The sequence below is a fragment of the Myotis davidii genome, unplaced genomic scaffold (assembly GCF_000327345.1).
Source record: "Myotis davidii unplaced genomic scaffold, ASM32734v1 scaffold1041, whole genome shotgun sequence".
Lineage (NCBI taxonomy): Eukaryota > Metazoa > Chordata > Mammalia > Chiroptera > Vespertilionidae > Myotis > Myotis davidii.
This window is the reverse complement of record NW_006291018.1, coordinates 6,424-22,483: the sequence shown is the minus strand read 5'-3', so window position 1 is coordinate 22,483 and position 16,060 is coordinate 6,424. Positions and strand designations below refer to the sequence as shown.

General features: G+C 41.0%; 1 pseudogene; it reads right to left on the bottom strand.

Annotated features, from left to right (window-relative positions):
• Positions 1–16,060, bottom strand: part of LOC102769317 — a 20,969-nt pseudogene that overhangs the window by 4,566 nt on the left and 343 nt on the right.

Here is a 16,060-nt window from a genome sequence, read left to right as displayed (position 1 = left end):
CATACACCCAGCAGCGCTGCTGATGCCTGAACGGTATGTGGAATGAAGTGGGCAGGCATCGGGAGGCCACTATGGCACGGGGCAAGCACTATGGGCAGTCTATCTGAAGTGTACCTGGCGTATAAGACGATCCCCCACTTGGAGGCATATTTTTCAGGGCCAAAAAATTGTCTTATACGCCAGCAAATACGGTACCTCTTTTTGGTCAGGCCTTCTAATCACAGGAATATTTTCAGTGGCTGCGTGTCAGGCATAAACAGGATGAGAAAGGTGTGCATTATTAAGTAGAAATAAGATACAATCCAACGTGTGGTACTCCCTGGATTGGCCTTCCTTTCCAGTCCCCCACACCATGTAGTTGGTCTTCACCTCTTGGGCCTGGAGAACTTGCTTCCAAGATGACTTTGTCCCCCTTCACCAAGATCTCCTCCTTTTGGATGTTGTACTGTCACAGGACTCTGAGCACATCTGCTAACTTCTACCTCCTCGCCACCACCACTACCAGTCCCCAGCCCCACCACCACCACCACACAACAGTGCCCTTGCCTCCTAGCCTATGTCTGACCTTGACTGAGCATGCCATCTTCCTAGCTGGGCCACTGGTGCTGCCACCACCACCACTGCTGACTATGCAGCTCTGCAGTTTCTGTTATACATTTGACATTAAGAAGGGAATATAAAAAAGATTACATGAAGGTGGGAGAAAACAAGACAGGGATTGGATTATAAGGTTATGTGCTTTCTTAAGATTGGTTCCTTCCAAGGAGTCTGAAAGAAAGAGGATTACTCTGGCATTTCAAAGGTGTGTTAACCTACATGCACGAGAACAAAGAACCGGGCTTGCTTAAGGCAAAGACAAATAGTTCCCTACAGATATAGGCCTGGGGAATGATTGCCCACCTAGACCTGCCCAGTTGGGAATTTGTGATTAGATCACCCTGTGTAGTTACTTTCTATAGAACTCCCTTTCCCACCCACACTTTGAACCAATACAGTTCCCAACCTCTGCTGGGGCTATGTGTGCTTTAAGACATGCCTCCAATGCTCTGGCAGGCTGTTTACCACTTTACCTGAGCTTTCACTCCTGCTTATACAGAGCCTCAGGTCAGCTAGAGACAAGAAATTCTCAGTCAACTTGTTCTTTGCAGAGCATGCACACAACTCTGCGAGTGTGTGTAGCCTTTTAGGTTTCCAGGAATATGCTGGAGCTTTCCCAAACCCCTTATGGACTTGTCATTCCCCAGCTTTTCCTTCCAAAGATTTTGGTCAGCTTGTTGTTCACACCAATTATTTACATGTCAGACCATGTGACATTATGATTGTTGCTGGTTGTTCTTTTCTCTTGCTGCCTTTAAGATTCTCTCTTAGTCTTTAATTTTTTGGCATTGTAATTATGATGTGTCTTGGCATGAGCCTATTTGGGTCCCTGTTTGAGGTTCTCTGTGCCTCCTGAACTTGTGTGACTTTTTTCCTTTACCAGGTTAGGGAAGTTTTCTGCCATTATTTCTTCAAACACCTTCTCCCTGTCTGCCTGTCTGGCACACTGCTATTCTAATATTGCTCTGCTTCATTTATCTCTTCTGGAGAATTCTCTGGTCCTTTCATTTGGAAGTTGTTTCTTTGTCTCCTCAGTTTGACTATCTGTTTGAGTTTGTGACTATGTATTAGGTAGATCTCTACACCTCTCAATCTCTAGTGCAGAACAGTGTCAAAGGCTGTTTTTGAGTAATTAGATCAGGCACAAACTCAAAGCCTCCAGAGACCACCTCTGCCTACAGCAGCGGTTCTCAACCTAGGGTTGCGACCCCATTGGGGGTCAAATGACCCTTTCACAGGGGTCGCCTGTGAAATTATGTTCAATTTGTAACAATGAAAATACATCCTGCATATCAGATATTTACATTATAATTCATAACAGTAGCAAAATTACAGTTATGAAGTAGCAACGAAAATAATTTTAAGATTGGGGGTCACCACAACATGTGGAACTGTATTAAAGGGTCGCGGCATTAGGAAGGTTGAGAACCACTGCTCTAGTGTCTGTTGTAGATTCAGTTTCAGATTCAGTTTCATTGGGATATAGAAGAATCTCTATCATGACCAGGTGTGTTTAGTGGAAGATGTGGGTAATGATTTAGGAGAAATTAAATTGAGGTTATGAAAGTCTTGTTATTGGAAATCGATGTCTGCATGTGATCTTAGGACCACTGTCACCATGTTCCCACATGATGGGGGTTAACTGTAACCTGCACCTGACTCTATGCCACATTGTGGGGGGGAGCTACCTGAGAACATGATGGGGGATTAACCAAGACCAAGGACACACACGTCTAGGGTTCTTGTTTCATTAGGTTATGATCTCCTTACTTTTTAGCTAGTTCAAGTTTTCTTTCCTCACTTTCCTCTGAAATAGCCCACATATTTCCTAGAGCCATGAAGACACTTACTTGAGCTTCTGCAAAGGCACAAGACATTTGTGTGTAGGTTTTGTTCACTATGTCTTTCCTAAGTTCACTTTCTAGTTCTCTCAGTTTTCTGGTGCAATTTTTAAGGTTTTCTATAAGTAAGATTGTATCATCTGTATACTGATAGGAAGGGGCATTTTAACTTGTTTTATCTCATATTGATAGTTTCTATTTTTTTTTTCTTGCTTAATTTTTCAGACAAGCATTTGTGGTTTTTTAGAATAAAAGTATTCCTGTGTTGGTCCTGATATTAGAAGAATAATGTTCAATTTTCTCCGTTGAGTATTATGATACTTGTTGGTTTCTCAAATGTGGCCTTTGCTATTTTGAGACACATACCTTGTATAACTAATTTTTTTACAATTTAGTCATGAAAGGTTTTTGAATTTTAAATTTTTCCTTTTTTATTTCTATTTATATGAAATATTTTTTGGTCTTCATTCTAAGGATGAGGTATATCGCAATTATTGGTTTACATACCTTGATCCATCCTTGTATTCTAAGATGATATCCCACTTCATCATGGTAAATGAGCTTTACAATGTGCTGTTAAATTTCCTCATATATTGTTAACTTTATATGAGTTAAAGTAGAAGCTGCTAGCTGGACTGGTTTTGATTTTCATAAAAAAGACTCTTATTATACATATGGGCTTAAAGCCTCCTCCAGTGAAGGCCCAGAAGGGAATATAGGGAATGATAGGGAGAATTTATATCATCATAGAAAATACTTGAGTAACTATGAATAGGAGTTTGTTAGAAAGAAAAAAACATTACAATTCATCCAGGTAGGGATCAAGAGAAATAAAGAACATGTCATTGTAAACTGTTAAGAAGGGGATTCCTTATAATCTACATGCACATTCTCATAGTGTCTCTGTTCTAGAAGGTAACACCTTCCCAGGTCCAGGGAATTAGAACTTGGACACCTTTGGGGTCATTACAACTCTAGTCTCAGCATGGATTTTTGAAGCTTCATAATTCACTGGGGCTTCCATTATAAAATCTGTCAACACTCACAGGGAATGGTGGACACTCCTCACTGAAGGAGCTATGGTGATGATGTGTCTGTATGAGGAGTCATCATTTCATTAGACGAGGGCCCATGTATCAGTCCATCCTGGTCATGATCATTTCCATTTGCTAACTTTAATTTTTCTTTTTATTTCCTGTAAACATGGTGGATATCCACACACAATGACTTTTTATTGCAAAAGAAAGTTCTACTCTTCAGATACCATTGGGAGATTGAATTTCCATAGACCCAACTATATGTTGACACTAGGCCTTCACAAAAAGTGAAAGGACCTATTCCCACCAAGACACTATTTATAATTCTATCATTACCATCACCACCACCACCACCATCATCATTTGCTTACTTATTCTTCTCATTTTCTGTAGTCATGGCATTTGTATGCACATAAGGATCCTTTACCTCAATTTTTTGGATTTTTTTTATGGTTGTAAGAAAATTGGTAGCCATACTCTATTTTCCTTCTTGTTCAACTTCTGACAACTGATGGTTCATTGCTGCCTCTTCTCCATCTGTCTCTCACATGGGAAATTGGATAATAAGTCATAGTTTTTATGTCATCGTGAGATTAAAACCAAATCAGTCCTTATAAGCAGAATTTCCACCTCTCCCAACCATCTTGCCAAAATAAAAGCCCTGAGCCAGTCTCCTTTCCTGGCTCCATCAAAGCATGTCTGACTTGCTGAAGGGTCTTTTCTGTGCTTCTCAAAGATTTCAACTATGTGCAGAATAAACACCCATGTCAACTTTATATGTGTACTTGTCATCAACCTGAATATCTGCACCACACTATTGTGGTTTGCTCTAACTCTGCATGGTGTCAACTATTCTTGGTGCTATGACCATGATGACAAGAGAATGAGTGTCACCACTGGGGGTCTTTCTTCTTTAGCTTTGGGTTCACATACTTGTGTGCACTGTCCAGCATTCAGGTGAGCTGCACTGTTTTGTCAGCAGAGCCTCTTGTTAGATTTAGGTGTCAAGGTTCACAAGATTTGGTGATTACTAGTCATTTTAGCACAAGTGTGTCTGAAAGAGATTCTCTGCCATATGTTCATGTGAGAAAGTTATCTGTTTACAACAGACTTTTCTAACTCAGAGACGTCAGAGATAAGTGCAGAATCAGGAATCCAGAGGTTCTCTGAGGGAAACTGACATGAAGAGGAAACCACACAGGAAACCAGCCCTAACTTCCAACTAAACCTGCTGCTGGTATGGTGCTTGTGTTCAGGGGCCTGAGCGCCCCCTGGTGGTCATAACCTCTCCTGCAGAGAGGTTTGTGTCTGGGCTCACACTGACTTCCCTTCACTGTGTGTCTCTCAAACAGTAATACGCAGCGGTGTCCTGGGATCTCAGGCTGTTCATTTGCAGATACAGCGTGTTCTTGTCGTTGTCTCTGGAGATGGTGAATCGGCCCTTCACAGAGTTGGCATAGTATGTGCTACTTCCATCCTCATTAATGTATGAAACCCACTCCAGCCCCTTCCCTGGAGCCTGGCGGACCCAGTTCATCCTGTAGCTACTAAATGTGAATCCAGAGGCTGCACAGGAGAGTCTCAGAGACCCCCCAGGCGGCACCAAGCCTCCCCCAGACTCCACCAGCTGCACCTCACACTGGACACCTGCAAATACAGAGATGACCTGGTTAGGAACCTCTGACATGTCCACTGCTTCTCTCACTCATATTCACTCACATACTCAGTGTTTCTTGTTCTCCATAAACTACCTCTTAAAAGAGCCACAAGGAAAACACAGCTGAGGCCAAACCCCATGGTGAGTGGTCTGTGCTCAGTCCTGAATAGGGAATGGGAACACCTGGGGATCCTGAGACTGGGGTCCTGTCCCAGAGCTGCAGGGTCAGGGTTGGGCTGGTTTTTTATGAGCAGAGGGGGCCCTATTTGCATAACCCCTTGCTATATAGGGAGCTCTGAGTTTGGACGCTGACATAGGACATGATCCCAGAGTGTGACATGTTCAACAATACTGTTAACTATTACTTCCAATATCTGGGTCTGGGCCCTCCCCACTGGACCGAAATGATCCAGGAGACCTGTATAAGGACTTAGGAAAGAACATTTTCATAAAAAAGAAAGATACAATTGTGTAAATGAGAGATGCCTTTGACAGTAACCAGTAATGACAACCCAGAGAAATCAAACCTCACAACCCAAGAAAGAAGTAAAAGTGCAGGAGGATCATGTTCATGAGATGGGAAGCTTCTTCTGACATCATTTCCCCTACAAAGTGATCAGAGGATAAAATAAGACCAGATGTGAGCCTAGACCCAGTGGACCAAAGGTTGGGGGAGAAAGGAGTGTCTGTGTGGGTCCCTGGGAACCAGAAACATGAACTATAGAGACACAGACATAGCTCCCGGGTCCTATTCCTTCAGGGGAGCTGGTGCTGGACATATAGCAGCTGCACTGCCTCCATTGGGGTGTTTATTCTCTAGACTCTGTTGTAGATTCAGTTTCATACATTGGGATATAGAAGAAAATAATCATGATCAGCTGTGTTTAGGTGAACTTGTTGGTAAAGATCAGGGAGGAATTATGTTTAAGTTTTGGACATTTGATTATGGAAAATTGTGTTGCAAATCAATGATTTGAAATAACAGATATAAATAAAATCATTTTTGGCCTGAAGAGTAGTATCTTTCTCTGTCCATTGATTACAGAATTAATAAATCATTCAGATAACCTCCCATTCCTGGAGCTGATGGATCTAATTTTATAGAAACCTTTTCAGTCTTGGCAGTTCTGCCTTGTATTCACCATCATGGTCTGTGCCCATGAGGACACGTGTCATGGTTCTAACCAGGGAGCAGAAGGGCATGTTGGGCTTTCCTGCTTCATCAGAAGCTCATTTCAGAAGCACCCTCTGTTCCCTCTCAAATTCCTACTCAAGTCTGCCTGTGGCCCTTGGCAGTGTCATCACTGTGTCCATACATGATATGTGTCCCCTTGAACCTGAAGCCCCATTCACTAGATGAACTAATGTGCAACATGGGAAAAGCTACCCCCGGCTCAGGAGATGAGTTACCATGGATGGGAATTCACCAAGTCTGAGCAGACACACCTCCAGGATTGTCCATTTATAGTGTTGTGATTTCCTCATTGTTTACCCAGTTCAACTTGCCTCCTTTTTTTTCTGAAATAACCACACATAATATCATAGGGAGGTTTGTGTCTGGGCTCACAATGACTTCCCTTCACTGTGTCTCTAGTACAGTAATACATGACTGTGTCCTCAGTGGTCATGGAGCTCAGATGCAAGGAGAACTGGTTCTTGGACATGTCACTCGAGGTGGGGGTTTGACTTTTCATGGAGGGGCTGTAGTAAGTGCCTCCATCATAACATATGCACCCCATTCACTCCAGCCCCTTACCTTGGGACTAGCAGATCCAGCTCCAGCAGGAACAACTGGTGATGGAGTAACCAGAGACAGTGCAGGTGAGGGAGAGTGTCTGCGAGGGCTTCACCAGTCCTGGGTTTGATCTCTTCAGCTGCACCTGAAAAGGACACCTGGGGACAAGGAGCATCAGTCCCTGTCAGTCATATGCAGTCACAGCCATCCCATGACCTCTGCCTGACTCTTGAGACAGGGAGGTTGTCACCAGGCACAGGAGAAGACCCAGCAGTCTCATCTTCTAGACCACAGCTCTCTTCCCAGAGAACCAAGCCCTGTGTGAGGAGACAGCTTGAGCCTGCACAGCCCAGGAGAGTATTTACCCTGGAGCTTGAAGAGAAAGTTGCATGTGGGACAACTTTTCCTGTAAGTGTGGGGCCTGAGGTTAGGCTGCCCTTGTCATTCTGAAGCCCCTCTGTGGGCATCTTCTTCCTTGACCTCACTCAGCATGTAAGTCATAGACAGGGGACCACTTGGTCATGACACACATTGGAATTAGGTCAACAAATTTTCTAAACTTTCTGAGCATAAGAAGAAATGGTGGAATAGAGGAGTAGGTTTCACTTTTAACTTTTCATGCATATTTAAAATTGAATTAAATGGAATTAGAATTTGTTCCAAAAATGTCTGAATCTCAACACTCTAAACATATCCATAATTTTCAAATTTTTGTATCATAATTTCAATCTAATTTCTACCACCCTTGAAAAATATTAAAAGTGTTGAACAGCTATTATCAATATATTTTATATTAATTTATGATGTTATTTTGATCTGTGAAACTGCCTCCCAAATACAGGCAAGTGGGACATTCTTGATTCTTGATATTGGAAATTTTGTGACTTTGTATACAGCTTCCTGTCCAAACTCCTCCTTTATGTATGAAAGGTGTGGCCTTTTGCAGAGACCCCAAACTATTTACATCAGAAATAATCATAGTTTTAAAGGAAGAAAATACAAGAAATTAAAGCAGTGATCATGCAGGTGTACAACTCAGAATCATTCATATGTTGAAATGATGATGGAAGCAGATTGACCTATTTTCTCAGTCTAGTGTTAGCAGTGATGTCTGGGTTCAGAGGGAGGTGAGCGAAGAGAATTCTTACCATAGAATTTCTCACAGGAAAGGACACTTCAACCCTGAGAGGAATCACTCATTCCCAGACTCCCTATATACCCTTCCCCTGGGAGGCTCTTATGGTCAGAGTGTGCTGGGCTCTCCTACATAATGTAATATGACCTTAATATGTAATTTGTTAATTTTTCCATCAGATGTATGATTTGCCAACGTGACATCTGATAAGGGTTTAATCTCCAAAATGTATAGGGAACTCATACAACTTAACAAAAGGCAGATAAACAATCCAGTTTATTTTTTTTAAATATATTTTATTGATTTTTTACAGAGAGGAAGGGAGAGGGATAGAGAGTTAGAAACATCGGCCAGCTGCCTCCTGTACACCTCCTACTGGGGATGTGCCCGCAACCAAGGTACATGCCCTTGACCGGGATTGAACCTGGGACCTCTCGGTCCGCAAGCCGATGCTCTATCCACTGAGTCAAACCAGTTTCGGCGATAAACAATCCAGTTTTAAAAAAAAGAACAAAGGACTTAAATCAGTGATTCCCAAAGTGGGCGCTACCGCCCCCTGGTGGGCGCTGCAGCGATCCAGGGGGGCGGTGATGCATTTGCTTTAACTTTTTTTGTATCCCCTTTCTATTCTGAGTTCAATAAATAGTTTCATAATTTCAAACTTCAATGTTTCTAATTTACACCCTTCTTTACTATATTTTACGAAAAGGTAGAAACATTAATACATATATCTTTCTGTTTAATTGCTATTAAAATTTTTAAAAAATTAATTTCCAGGGGGTGCTGAGTAATATTTTTTCTGGAAAGGGGGCAGTAGGCCAAATAAGTTTGGGAACCACTGACCTAAATAAACACTTTCTCGAAAGTGGACATACTGAAGGCTAAGAGACATATGAAAAATGCTCAAAGTCACTAATCATCAGAGAGATGCAATTCAAAACATCGAAGAGGTACCATCTCACACCTGTCATAATGGAAATAGATTCTTTATGTTTATGTTTGTATTTTCATTTGCGTAATGGAATATTTGATGGGATGAATGTCCTTAATTTTAACCAAGGCTAATTTAGTATTTTTGATGGGTCCTGTTTTGTGTGATTTTATAAAGAACTCTCCCAAAATGCTGAGCCTCCACTGTCCATGTGGATTGGCTACAGCAGCCACAGGGACTGGAGCAGGTTCTGGTACCAGAGGGGAGCGCTGCTGGGAAACTACCCATAAATCTGGATGTGACTGTGGAACTCAGTGAGGGGAGGAAGCTGGACTTGTGTTGAGTCACATGACAGAAATACACCTGATGTTCATGGACAGAGAGTTACTGGGCCTATGGGTTCAAAGCCTCCTCCAGTGAAGGCCCAGAAGGAAATATAGGGAATGATAGGTAGAGCTTGTATCATCATAGAAAATACCTGAATAATTATGAATAGGAGTTTGTTAGAAATAAAAATGTTAAAATTCATCCAGGCAGGTATCTAGAGAAATGAGGAACAGGCATTGCAAACTGGTGGCAAAAGGGAATCCCTGTTTCCTACATGCACATTCTCACAGTGTCTCTGTTCTAGAAGGTAACTCTTCCTAAGTCCAGGAGATTTGCACTTGGACACCTTTGAGGTCATTGCTGATCTAGTCTCAACAAGGATTAATGAAGCTGCATAATTCATTGGGATCCTATTTATAAACTCTCTCAACAGTGACAGGGAAGACTGGACCCTAATAAATATAAAAAAATACGTCTTTGTTTTACTATGGTTGCAAATATCAAAAAATTTCTATGTGTGACATGGCACCAGAGTTAAGTTAGGGTTTTTCAAAATGCTGACACGCCAAGCTCAAAAGGTTCGCCATCACTGCATTAGACAATGATCCGTGTCTCAGCCAATCATAGTGATCATCATCATCATCATCATCATCACCATCATCACAATCGTTACCATTTCCTTAGTTATAATCATTCTTCTCATTTTCCATAGACATGGGGTTTGTCCAAAAAATAACTTTTTATAGGAAAAGTAAATAGGCATCTTCTCTTTGGATGTTATTCAGAAATATAAACCCCAATGGCCCAACTGTAAGTTGACACAAGGCCTTCTAAAAACCAATGACCTTGAATAAAGTACATATTCCCACCAAGACATCAGACCAAAACCAGTGTCCATTCTATCATCGCCACCACCACCACCACCATCATCATCACTTTTATCATCACTTTCATCATCCTCATCCTCTTTTACTTACTTATAATTATTCTTCTCATTTTCTGAACACCTGGTTTTTGAACGCACTTAATGATACTTTATCTCAATTATTGCTCCTTTTGTATGGTTGTTAAGTAAAAGAGGTTTCCATACTCCATTTTATTGTTTGACTGCTGAGAACTGAGGGCTTATTTTTGCTTCTTCTCCATCTGCCACACATGAGAAATCTGATAAGGAATCATGGATTTGTCCTCGGATGTCATTGTGAGGTTTACAACACACAAGCTTCTGGAAAGATAATTCCTTCCCACCCCTACCACAACAAAAAAAAACAAAAGACCAAGCCCGTCTCCATTCCTCACTCCATCAAATAAGGTCTCACTTCCTTAAGGGCCTATCCTGTGCTTCCCAGAGATTTCAACTCTGTGCATAATAAACATTCCATGTCCCTTTGGGTGAGTGTTTGTCGTCAGCCTGGTCATCTGTACCAAGCTTCTGTGGGTCCCTATGCCTCTGCCTGCTGTCACCCTAATCTTGGGGCTATTAGCATGATGATAACTGGATTACTGTCACATGCATGGTCCTTCTTCTCTAGCTTTGGGGTCACATGACTCTAGTGCCCACTCTCCAGCACATTTCTGCCCTGCTGCTGGCTGGGTGAGACCGTGAGCTTTGTGGAGCTGATCTGAACTGTTCAGTCTGCAGAGCCTCTGGTTGAGTTTAGGTGACTTGGGGCTGAAGATTTGATCATTGATTGGTACTTGGCACAAGTGTGTCTGATAGAGAATCTCTGCCTTTTGTCCATGTGAGAAGGTTGTGTCTCTTTACAACAGTTTGCTAACTCCGAGATTTCAGAGGCAAGCACAGAATGAGGAATTCAGAGAGGTTAGATTTAGGTTATGTGGGTCAAAAAATTTGATGATTAATAGTCATTTTAGCACAAGTGTGTCTGAATGACACTCTCTACCATTTGTTTACACAGTAAAGTTGTCTCTGTTTACAACAGACTTTTCTAACTCAGAGACTAAGAATCAGGAATCCAGAGGTTACCTGAGGGAAACTGACATGAAGAGGACACCACACAGGAAACCAGCCCAAACCTCCAAGGGCACCTCCTGCTGGGATGGTGCTTGTGTTTAGGGACTTTGAGCGCCCCCTGGTGGTCACATCCTCTCATGCAGGGAGGTCATTCTGGGACCTGTTTCAGAGCACCTCTTCTCTTGAACAAACTCAGCATCTAAGTCAGGGACAAGGGATCACCTGGGTCATGAAGCACACTGGAATTAGGTCAAAGAATGGCCTTCACTTTCTGAGCATAAGAAGATATGGTGGACTAGATGAGTAGGTTACACTTTAACTTTTCATGCATATTTACAATATATTTAAAAGTGATTAGCATTTGTTCAGATAGTTTCTGAATCTCAACACTCTAGTATATCCACAATTTCTGTATTTTTTAAGATATATTTTTACTGATTTCAGAGAGAAAGGAAGACGGAGGAGAGATAAAAACATCAATTATGAGAGTGAATCATTGATCGGTTGCCACTTGCATGACCCACACTGGAGACTTAGACTTGTGCCCTGACCAGGAATGGAACTGTGACCTCCTGGTTCATAGGTCAACATTAAACAAGTGAGCCATGCTGCCAGGCCACATTTTCTAAATTTTTATATCATAATTTATTTAAAATAATTTCTACCTTCTTGCAAAAAATAGAAAATAAAGAACAACCTTTGTCAATATCTTATATCCTAATATATGTTGTTACTTGTGTCCACTAAACTACATCCCAAGCACAGGCAGGAGGGACATTCTTGATTCTTGATGTTGGAAATTTTGTGATTGTGTCTAAAGCTTCCTGTGCAAACTTTTCCTTTATGAAAGCACATGTATACAACCCCTAACTAGTAACATCTGAAATAGTCTTGGTTTTAAATGGAGAAAAGTCAAGACATGAAAACAGTGATCATGTATGTGCACAACTTTGAATCATTCATATGTGGGAATGATGACGGAAGGAGATTGACCTGTTTTCTCAGTCTAGTGTTATCAGTGATGTTTGTTGTGTGTTTCCTTCCCACTTCCTGTGTGGGTCAGGGTTCAGGAACTGGAAGCAGAGCCGCACACAGATGAATATGTAAAGACAAGAGATAATTTTGCAATATTGGGGGACCAGGCGAGTAAGTCCAACTCAAGGGGAAGGACTTCCTCCTGTGCTCAGGCCTCACCAAGCTTTTATTGATCTGGGATGCACCCATAGCATAGCCCTTAGGCAGGTCACCCCCTGCAACAGGCAGACTAGTCCATCAGCAAGGATTTACATAATAATAAATGGGGGAGTAGTTCCAGCTACCACTGTCTGGACAAACAGAGGTGGCACCAAGCTCCAACCTTTGCTAGGGTTTCAAATGTACCCAGCCTTCGGGGTGTTCTCTGTCTATACTTATCAGATAGTGAAGACAATAAACTGTTTCCCATATCTCCCCCTTATTTTTTCCTTAAAAAAAACAGAAATAAGCATATAAAAACAAAAACTGTTTAAGTCCCAAAATCAATGTCCAACAATTCTGAGTCCGAGTTTCAATGTCTGACAGTTCATGTGTACATGCCAGCAATGAAATGCTGGTTCTGGATGATGGACAAATGCAGGTCCGGTCCTCTCTGGTTTGGTCCTGGGCACCCTGCAGCGACTCACAGCTGCTGACTGCTAGCATGGAAAAGCGTCGTCAGCATCCTCCATCTCTGGATTGTTTTTCCTCTTGTCTTCATGTCTGGAGCAATCTGTTCAGTTTCTCTCCTGGATCCCTTGTTGCAAGAATCCACATGGTCTTGGAGTTGTTTTCTGAAAGTATACAAACATATTCTCGACCAAAGGTTAATAAAGAAATTTTTCCTTGGGGAATCCTTTTTATATTTGCCCAAATGATTTTCCTTTGGCTTATTTTGACAGCACATATGTTTTTAATGGGTGTCTTGCTGTTAGCATTACAAATGAAGAAAAAAATTTTTTCTAGATGTAATTTAGTTACAGGATATTTTTCCTTACATGGTATTCTTCCACTATCCCCCCCCTTTTTTAATTTTATTAGGAGGATTTGGGGAAAATTTATAAAGCAGTCTAGATAATTTTAAATTTTTATTTTTTCTGCACAAAAATATGACTGCTTTAGGTTCATTGCATGTTAAGCAATTTTTACCATGAAATGAAAATTTTGGTTAATACTATTTGAATAATTACTTATTTCAAGTTAGCCAAATTTAATTAATTTGAAAACTTGACAACTATTTTACTGTCAAATTTAATATTCTAACAATAATCTAAATTTACACTGTAAATATTAATAGAAAGGATCACTTTCTGTCCTTGAGGAGGCCCAAGCATTCCTGTTGTTAGGCTAGATTTAGACATAGGGTTTGTTATACTAAGCCTTCGTTTTTCTGGGTACCATTTTCAGCTGGACCAAGTCTCTTTTGTTATTTGGTTCCCGATCTGGGCTGGGCATGGGAAGCAAGAAGCAGCCATGGGGACAGGAGACCTTCCTCAGAAGGGGCGAGTGTTCAAGCCCCTGCACAATTGGACAGGTGAGGATCTGTGCCCAACCTCTGTTGAACCCCAAGTTTTCTCCTACTGGCCCCCGGCTGTGCCTGTCTTAGGTTGCCCCACCCTGTGGGGTCTTACCCGTCTTTGACTACCAACCATCTCTGGGCCAAGTAGGGTGATGAGAGGTTCATTTCTGTCTCCTTGTTAACCTATGTCCCTCTGGCCTCCATGCCCAGCAACTGCCTTTGGATCCCCTCGCCTGCTGGCGGGGCCCCGGCATTGATCATAGGGAACCCAGGTTTCTTTCTCCACAGAGGGCCCAGCTTACGCCATTAGGCAAGATCCATGGTACCAGCTTTTCATGATACCAGCTTGAACAGAGAGCGTAGGTAACAGCTGTAGGCAATTGGATTTCTCTTGGCAAAAAAAAGTCGAGAGGTCAATACAGAATGCTTAAGTGCCTTCCCAGGAGGGAATAAATCCCTTCATGTCAAAGAATTAATTTGTAAGTTTGTTTGGGATAAATACACAATATACTGTTGTAAAGCATCAAAAATTATTAATGAAACTTGTAGAATAATACCACATAAGAATATTCTTTGCTCTAGGTCATGACAACCTAATTTTAAACTGGCTGTCTCAAGGTTTGGAAAAAGGAACCTAGTTAGCAAAAAAAAGCAATTTACAGAAGCAGAGATAGCATGCTATCCAAATTACAGTTTTGGGTAAACACATTATCTAGAGTCCTTGGGTATTTGGCAGAAATTCCTTATGCAACCAAGCATATGATATTTTGAAATATTGCACTTGGGAAAAATTTTCAAATACATATCTAATTAAAACATTTTCAACACTTAAAAACAGTTCTCAACATAATAGGATCTAGTCTTGACCATGGAATCAATTACTCTTAATTTGTTTATGATATATGCATAACTGTGGTTCTACTGAGAATTTAAGGTATCTTTTAAAACTGTCTCTACCTACAAACCTTTTAAGAAATACGAGCTCTATTGTCAGCCCTTATAAAGCCAACTGCTTAAAAGATTGGTCTATCATACCACTGAAATTATATTAAGACCGCGATTGCTACTTTATTAAGCATTAAAAATATCTTTAAAATAGTATTAAATAAATCCACGAGGCAAGCACACTTTCTGCCCCATTTGCATTTTCGTAGTAAAACTCCACGAGCAAATCATTAGATTATCCTGTAAATATTAGTGCAAGATATTTCAAAATATTGAAATTTCTCCTTTTTATTAAATTTAAAATAATAGCCCTGAAATCCCATCCTGCCTCAGTAAGCAGACACTCCTTTATTGATTGGCTAAGTCAGAGGGAGGGGTCTTTGCTGTTCCAAGATGGTGGTCCCCAGGGGAGCGGCAGGCCATGCGGCCAACATGGAGGCTGCCAAGTCAGGCAGCCCAACATTGTGGCTGTCTAAATTGTTCTCTGACAGAAAAGATGATTTCCTTATTCTCACAATAAACAAGGGAAGAGCAAACCAAAATCCCTAAAAGATAGATAGCCAACATTATATTGCAGACAAACAGAAATTTCATTAGCTGTTTATACCTTTTATAATTATTTTAAAGAATATCAATTAAATTTAAACTGGTTTTTGTATTAAAAATTTTCAGTTCAGCTTAAAAAATTAAGGTTTGCCATATTTAAGCCCTAAACAGTCTCGGGATTTTATTCTGTACACAGCAAAAAGTCAAGTTCAGCTCAAAACTATGCGCACTCGTTTTTAAACTGGCCTTTCCCCTTTACATGTGCACAGAAATCCCGGATGCATTTATAAATTTGTAAAACTTTTCAATTACAAAAAGTACTTTAATTTTAGAATACTTGGGGAGGGGGCATCCACACTGGATTGCCACGTGTTCCCTCTTTCCTTTCCCCACATCCTGCTTTGAGGGAAGTTTCAGCAAATGACTCAGATGGCGAATTTTTCCCAAAGTCATGCTAAATAGAAGACATTTTAAATTTTTTCCTATTTCCCATTCTAAAGTTATGGCTAGCAACCAAGGTTATCTTAGCCAAAGTTTGGTTGTCATAAGATGTTCTCTGGTAATTTTTAAACAAAACATTAAGTAATCTCATTGTGGGAGAGCTTATAGCTCTGCCCTTTCCTGCCACCTTTGAATCTCTCCACACCAGAGGCGGATTCGGCAGCGGGGTTTCATTTCTTATTACAGATTTTAGATTCCATATTCAAATTAAGATAAGAAAACACATTAAGATGACCATGGCACTATTTTTTTTCAGCCTGATCTAAAAGAGTACCATTTTCAAGAAAAACAAAGGTTATA